Consider the following 7,817-nt stretch of genomic DNA (forward strand, 5'->3'; position numbering starts at 1 on the left):
AAGATTAACCTTCAGTGTGGATGTAGCTCACTAGCACCCTCGCACCGATGACCTATCTATGTCATCATTTACCCAGAATGCTTTGCTTGTAAATAAAATGGCCCCATCCATGTAATATATTTTTAAACCTTTAGTTTAAAAATGATACAACATGAACATCCTACAGTATTTTTACAGTCTTTATTTTACAGTTAAAATACAGTATATGTTTATTAAATAAAATCTAATGTTAATCATGGATCCCTTTAATTGTTTTGCATCTTTCCTGCTGTTAAAATACTGAATAAAATTGCATCAGTTTTGCTTGTTTCTGGTCCGTGTCCCGTCTTCTTGCTACAGCATCTGTTTTGTTTTTGATAACTTGTGGTTCTTTGGGGGAATCTTTTGTAACTTTTTTGTAAATACTGACAGAGCATGAAAAAAGAGGTTTAAGCTCACATCACACGGAGGGGGTGGATGGGTTTGGTTGCAGTTCCCAGTGAAATAGTGTCAGCATCTATAGGTTCTTTTTTCTAAGTTCTCTGACTGGAAAAGTTTTCTAAAGCTTGCACCGTGAAGGAGTTCTTTCTGCTGTCAGAGCACATTTAGTTTCAACTGCAATTCACTTTTACATCAACTATTTTGAAACGCTTCAAAAGCTGAAGGCAAATGTTAAATTGGCTTTTTACCTTTGTCTTGTTCATGCATGAGTGCCAAACAGAGACTGTAAAACTGTTTATTTTAAGATGACTTGTCATGTGAAGTGAAAACCCACAGTGCAACCCAACTGTTGGCTTGCTCTGTTTGTGGCCTCTTTAAATGGTGACACATGCACTGTAATGAGATGAAGCCTTCAAATTAGGCTTTAACGAGCCTTTATCCTTATGTTTGGGTAACAGTGTTGCTTTCTTTTGACTGGCATGTGCATTGTAGCGGACAGGCTTACATCACCTCTGGAATGAAACAGATTTAATGAGTTTTCCAGAAGTGACACATGTGCACAGATCTGTATCAGTTAACGTCCATGAATGACTTTAAGCACTTTTGTGTGCCCATCCTAAAATGAGACGTATTAGGGCATGGCATCTTTCATCTGTTTGTCCATTTGTCTGTCTGTGGTCAACTTTTAGACCAATCTATACATAGATAACCCTTTACAATAGAAATGTTAAATCCTTTGATCCGTCCATTCATAAGACAGTAAGTTGCCCATGGTGGAACTCCACAAATGCTTAGGATAGAAAATGGCATCAGACTATAGCTCCAGATTGGTTTTTATCTTTTATTAGGCTCAACTCCACCAAAGAAATCCTGAGTGGTACTCATAAAGTCTACTACTCTGATCATAAAATGGTTTGGCAGATACGTTCTTCACATTGCAACTGATAGCTGCACTTTCATGTATTTTAATTAAAATGTGGATTTACACCATGAGCAATGTCGTTATCATTGAAACTGACATTTCACCCCACCACAAACATTTATAAACCTAATATTCAGGATTGTTTTATGAGGGAATCCGTGCTTTGTGTTTTGATTACTTTGATAATTTACTGATGAATGTTTGTCGGTGATCTAGATCTGCACTCTGATCCTTTGACAACATTCATCCCGATGACAAAATGCAGCCAGTAGATTTTAAATACAATATCAGAGTTGTCAGTAGACATTCACTGACATTGTTTCCGATTTATTAAGGTCTTCTAACTAGAGCAACACATGCTCGTCCATGTTTTACTGTCACGAGCAGTTGCCTTTGAAAAATGTTTTCAGAGTTGGAATGCTGGTGTTTTATGGTTTTAGCTGAGACAATGTTTGTGTTGGACTTTCTGGGGCCTGTGGAGACTGTTTTTTGGCTTTACTGGGAAGGATCCGTCACACTGAAGTGACTTTTATAGTCCTTTTCCCTGGCTTGAAACTGCAGCAAAGGAAAAGTAACTTTTAGTGCAGAAGTTTTCAAACTTTAGACTGCGACTGCATTCACAAACGTGTTACTAAGCTAAACAGCAATACAAGCTTCTATTTATATCTGAAACAAATGAGCTAACTGGCCAAACTTGTGACATTAACCTCAGATGAAGGGTCTGGTTTAAGAGTGGATGTTTCCTTGCATTTATTGCTGAGAACAGCATCGCATACACTTTTGTCTTGGCTCTTTGTCTGCCCAGCAACAACTGAATACGTATTTCCCTCCTGTTGTTCACCCTTTGTTATAGACTTTACTGACACTGAGGACCAGTTTTCTCAGGGGTTCTCGAAATATTGTCTGATGTTGATTCCATTTAGAGCCAATGTGATGTGTTTGACCAACTCATGCTTTTGGTTATCTGCTTTTTAGCTTTACTCTACATTTCCTCTTGTAATGGTTAACTAGTTTACACTGCAAAAAATGTCCACCTAACCAAGTTTTAAAATCTTATATCAGCCAAAAAGTCTTTTTGATCTTGTTTTGAGACTGATTTACTAAACAAGAACTGATTGTGTAAGAATAATAGTCTTGTTTTCAGAATGTGTAAGATTATTTGTCTTGTTAGTCTGAAAATCTGACTCAAATTATGTCAAAAATTTCTGCCAATGGAGTAAGAAATATTTATTTGGTAAGATTCCTGAAATACTTATTTGACTCAATTTTTTCTTATTTCAAGAATCTTACCAAGTAAATTTTTCTTACTCCATTGGCAGGAATTTTTGACTTAATTTGAGTCAAATTTTCAGACTAACAACCTTACACATTCTGAAAACAAGATTATTATTCTTACACAATCAGTTCTTGTTTAGTAAATCAGTCTCAAAACAAAATCAAACATACTTTTCGGCTGGATAAGATTTTAAAACTTGATAAGATGGACAGTTTTCGCAGTGTATTCAACTAGTTGATACCAAAATTTCTTCTGAGCACCACCAGCATTTAATTACCCTAAATTATGGCATGGAAGACAAATACCTAAGAAGTTTCAAGTTAAGTTGCTTAAAACTTGTTACATCTCTAAAAGTCATCAGATGAAACTATTATATCCTTAAGCATTAGTCTGAATTAATCCTTGACACATAGACAGAAACACTCCTGGCTGCCATCGTCTTCCTCCTTACCTGTGATTAGCATCTAATGCGAGCGTCTGAAGGGTGACTGCCGTTCAGCTCCGTGGCTCTCCTCGTCAAAGCCTGAACAGGTGTGTTTCACAGCTGTCACAGCACATTTGCCTCAGCACCGCAGTAACAACAAGGTCTCTGGCAAGAAAGCAGACGTGTCGCTGAATCAGTTCTGCTAAACGGTTGGATGGCAAGGTGAATTTGAAATGTGAAAGAAAACAAAGCAGTGTGGATTTGATTCTTCACCTGTTTCTAAATTACAGTGAAATGAAAACTAAGTAAAAAATATAGTATTTTCATTCTTGTAGGGATTATTGTCTGTTTATTAATTAATAATTGATTGATTGATAATACTTTATTGATTGCTCTTTAGAATTTGGCACTCAGTGTGACCTCTTATGAAGTGCAGTTTTTTTTAAATAAATCAGTTCTAATGAAAATTTTCAATGAGTTTTTTGTAACAAAAACTCAAACATGATTAATCCTTCCCTGAGCCTAACAGTGGGAGAAGTGTTTATTTTTATTCACAAAGTAGTTCCGTTTTAACTCTTCCATAACTATTTTGTTCTGTAAGGCTGTTTTAACCAGTTCAAAATAAAGAAATAAAGTATTTATTTATTTGGTTTCCATATGCAAAAAACTTCTTTAGATTTTCATTTGCAAATTTTCTCTTTTTTTCCCAATAAATAAGATTTTAATTTGCCCCTCTATTCTACGAATTGTTCAGGATGTTTTCTTTTAAACGCATCAAAACAAGACATTTTTTGTAATAATTACCAAGCTTTGTCAAGTCAAACAGAAGGAAAACTCTTACAGTCACTTTCTTTTTGAGGCTGGATGTAAAAACACACACAAAACCCCCCCACAAAAAACAAACAAACAAAAAAAAAAAAAAACCAGGCTGTGACTGTCTTATTTAAACGGCCCTTTTCTAAAAAATACCAGTTTTTATTTATGGCATAAATTGTTAATTTCATTGATATTTATTTGCTACAATATCAGCAAGCTTGCTTTTGATTGATGGAATAAGAAATGAGTTTTCACTGTAGAGGCGCTTTACTTCACAAATCCATTTTTTCCCAACAGTCAAATTTTTGTGTCATTTCTGTGACAAATTCAAACTACTAATTGAACCATATACTGAACTGATTATTTTATTTACTTTGCAGGGGTTGTACTTCTATTTGGGCATTAATTCTTGCAACTGTTAAAACAATAAGCAGCTGTTTAAAGGAGCAATAGGTACCAGATTTTAAGGTGTCCAAACTTTTGCATGAACACTGTATACAGAAAAGCTTCATTTTACCCATGCAGGCATAAACCCCTTTGGGAAAATAAAACAAAATTAAACACATCATCATCAATAACTGTATCTTTTACCCAAACACTTGTTACTGTATTTGATAAAGACAAATTGCCTGAAAATAACAATGAGCAGGAGCTAAAAAAAAGTTCAACTCAAATATTATCAATCTGCATGCATAAAACTTACCCACCTTCTCTAACTTTGTCACACTTTTCTGCCACTTCTGCTTTTTAAGTCCAAAATAAATCAGCTCAGAAACTTCAAGAGAACCATTTAGAAAAGAAAAGAGACCAAAAACTCAGCCAGTTTTTGTCTTCATGACAGAGAGAGAGAAAGAGAGAGAGAAAAAAAATGACACACGCAAACACAATCAGGGTTTGGCTGGAGAGTGTGTCTGTCTGTACGCCTCCGGCTGCTGTTGGGAGGGGTTTCAGAAGGAAAAGGGGGTGTTTGTAGAAAAAAAAAGGCTGGAACTGAATGATTTCTTTCTTTGTAATGGGGAAAGGGGCTGGAAGAAGGAGGGGAAAGAGAGGCTGTAATCTACTTCACATATGGGGAACTTGGCGAGGAAAGTAAAGGCTGCGTAGCGTGAAAGAAACGGCTTTACGTTCATTCTCTTAATGGAAGCTTTTAATCAAAAGTGCTGAAGTGGAAGCAGTTATGTGTGTTTTTGTTTTCCTAAAAAATGTACAAGCTACCTATAAGGTTATACTCACAAATTCTGATTAAACAACCACCTAATAATAAACTCTTGGACTTTATGGAAAATGGTTATTTATACAGTATATCAGCGGCAAACATCTAAAGTTTCTTTGGAAGGTTTGGATGTATTCAGTAAATGACATACACATGTCAAAACACGCTGAAACATTTAAAGAACAAGAAGAATCTTTCCAATTTGTGGTCTGCCCGACATATTTTTTTCATCGTATTTATGGAGTAAAATGTTCGGAATCCACACGGTTTTCCCAAGACCCGTGTTTGTCTGAGAACTAAATCTGTTGAGAAATATGCTAGAAAACATCAACATTATATTTTATTCAGGACCTCCTGCCCGATGAAGAATTTAGATAAACAAAATCACAAGATACCTATTTTTTGTAGGGGTGTAAGAAAGTATAGTTACACTGAAATATCACAATATTTTAGTTCCTAATATTAGATCGATTTTTAATTAATAGATGGAAGAAGAAGTGTGAAAAAGTAGTTCTTACTATGTCCTTTTGATTGCAAAACAATAAATTAAATTTAATAAGCTTTTATCATCCATCCATCCATCCATCCATTTTCCTCCGCCTATCCGGGGTCGGGTCGCGGGGGCAGCAGCTTCAGAAGGGAGGCCCAGACCTCCCTCTCCCCAGCCACTTCTTCCAGCTCCTCCGGGGGAACTCCAAGGCGTTCCCAGGCCAGCCGAGAGACATAGTCCCTCCAGCRTGTCCTGGGTCTTCCTCGGGGCCTCCTCCCGTTGGGCCGTGCCCGGAATACCTCACCAGGGAGGCATCCAGGAGGCATCCTTACCAGATGCCCGAGCCACCTCAACTGGCTCCTCTCGACGTGGAGGAGCAGCGGCTCTACTCTGAGTCCCTCCCGGATGACCGAGCTTCTCACCCTATCTCTAAGGGAGAGCCCAGCCACCCTGCGGAGGAAACCCATTTCGGCCGCTTGTATCCAGGACCTCGTTCTTTCGGTCATGACCCAAAGCTCATGACCATAGATGAGGGTAGGAACGTAGATCGACCGGTAAATCGAGAGCTTCGCTTTCTGACTCAGCTCTCTCTTCACCATGACGGACCGGTACAGCGCCCGCTTTACAGCAGACGCTGCGCCAATCCGCCTGTCGATCTCCCGCTCTGTTCTTCCCCCATTCGTGAACAAGATCCCCAGATACTTAAACTCCTCCACTTGAGGCAGGACGACCCCCCTGACCCGGAGAAGGCACTCTGCCCTTTTCCGGCTCAAGACCATGGCCTCGGATTTGGAGGCACTGAGCCTCATCCCAGCCGCTTCGCACTTGGCCCGCAAACCACTCCAGGGAGAGCTGCAGATCTCGTTCCGATGAAGCCAACAGGACCACATCATCCACAAAAAAGCAGAGATGTGATCCTAAGGCCACCAAAACGGATCCCCTCAACACCTCGGCTGCGCCTAGAAATTCTGTCCATGAAAGTAATGAACAGAATCGGTGACAAAGGGCAGCCTTGGCGGAGTCCAACTCTCACCGGAAACRAGCCCGACTTACTGCCGGCAATGCGRACCAGACTCTGACACCGGTCGTACAAGGACCTGACAGCCCGTATCAAAGGGCCTGGTACCCCATACTCCCGGAGAACCCCCCACAAGGCCCCCCTTGCGACACGGTCGAACGCCTTCTCCAAGTCCACAAAACACATGTAGACMGGTTGGGCGAACTCCCATGCACCCTCCAGGACCCTGCTGAGGGTGTAGAGCTGGTCCAGTGTTCCAAAAGCTTTTATCAGTCTTGTATAAAGTACCGCAAAGGGATACTCGAGTAAAAGTACAAGTATATCCCCATAAAATTACTTTGTAAAAGTTAAAGTCTCCTCTAAGTATATTACTTGAGTAAAAGTCTTAAAGTATCTGATAATTTTTGTACTTAAGTATCAGAAGTAAATTTCTGACAAAATGTACTTAAGTATTAAAAGTAAAAGTACTGAGTAAAAATGAGTGATTTTCCAAAATGATATTTATTGAGAGGTGGCCTCCCTCAAAAATTTTTTTCTAAATGACTATTGAAATATTAACACTAAAAAATTAGGATGCACTAATGTAGCTGTTTCAGGTATATACTGTATGTATTTATATGTATATATGACATACATCTTCAGGCCACATCGGTCTGATATGTCCTGCTGGAGTGTAACATCTGTGTAGTGCAGCTGTGATGGATTGTGTACAAATTAATACGGTGTAAAAATATTATATTTATATGTCTCATTCAACCACAATTACCTTCACTCTATGCAGGAGGCACAGTTTATCTTTACAGTATTTCTTTTAATAACAATAGGAATAAAAACAAGCAAAAATTAACTAAAAGTAACAACTTTATGCCCTTTTTAAAAATGTAGTAGAAAGTATAGAGTTCCCTCGTGTCATCTGCCCTCCTCTACTCACCTTGACACGGACAGAAACACTAATGCCCATTCTGTATAAAACTCCCACAACGTTGTAAGTATTAGAAATGTTCCTGCTCTGTTCCCTCCAATAGATGATAAAAACGTCTGAACATGAAACGCAGCGTGCTCTCTCTCCTGAGGACATTTGTCGTAGCGCTCATCTTGTCTTGTGAGGTTTTCATCATGCTGAGTTATTGAAAGAGTTGTACAAAAAGTGGTCTTGAACGCTATCTGGGTTTTTTTGCACACGCATCCAATAATTATACTTTTATCTCACATTAGAGGCTGCTCATCTTGTGTTTGTT

At 38.7% G+C, this 7,817-nt stretch overlaps 1 protein-coding gene across 3 annotated transcripts in view; it reads right to left on the reverse strand.

Annotated features, from left to right (window-relative positions):
• Positions 1-4,747, reverse strand: part of si:ch211-142k18.1 (uncharacterized) — a 9,397-nt gene extending 4,650 nt beyond the window's left edge. The window contains exons 1-2 of one of the 3 annotated variants that reach the window (XM_014019467.1): positions 4,566-4,746; positions 3,070-3,207 (exon numbers count right to left, since the gene is read on the reverse strand). The gene's annotated coding sequence lies outside the window, so the exon portion shown is untranslated. Of the gene's footprint in view, positions 1-3,069; positions 3,208-4,561 lie in introns of all 3 variants that reach the window. The other 2 variants (XM_014019466.1, XM_014019468.1) reach the window with 2 other exon arrangements.
• Positions 4,748-7,817: the final 3,070 nt, after the last annotated feature.

Source organism: Austrofundulus limnaeus, unplaced genomic scaffold (assembly GCF_001266775.1).
Source record: "Austrofundulus limnaeus strain Quisiro unplaced genomic scaffold, Austrofundulus_limnaeus-1.0 Scaffold222, whole genome shotgun sequence".
Taxonomy (NCBI): Eukaryota; Metazoa; Chordata; class Actinopteri; order Cyprinodontiformes; family Rivulidae; genus Austrofundulus; species Austrofundulus limnaeus.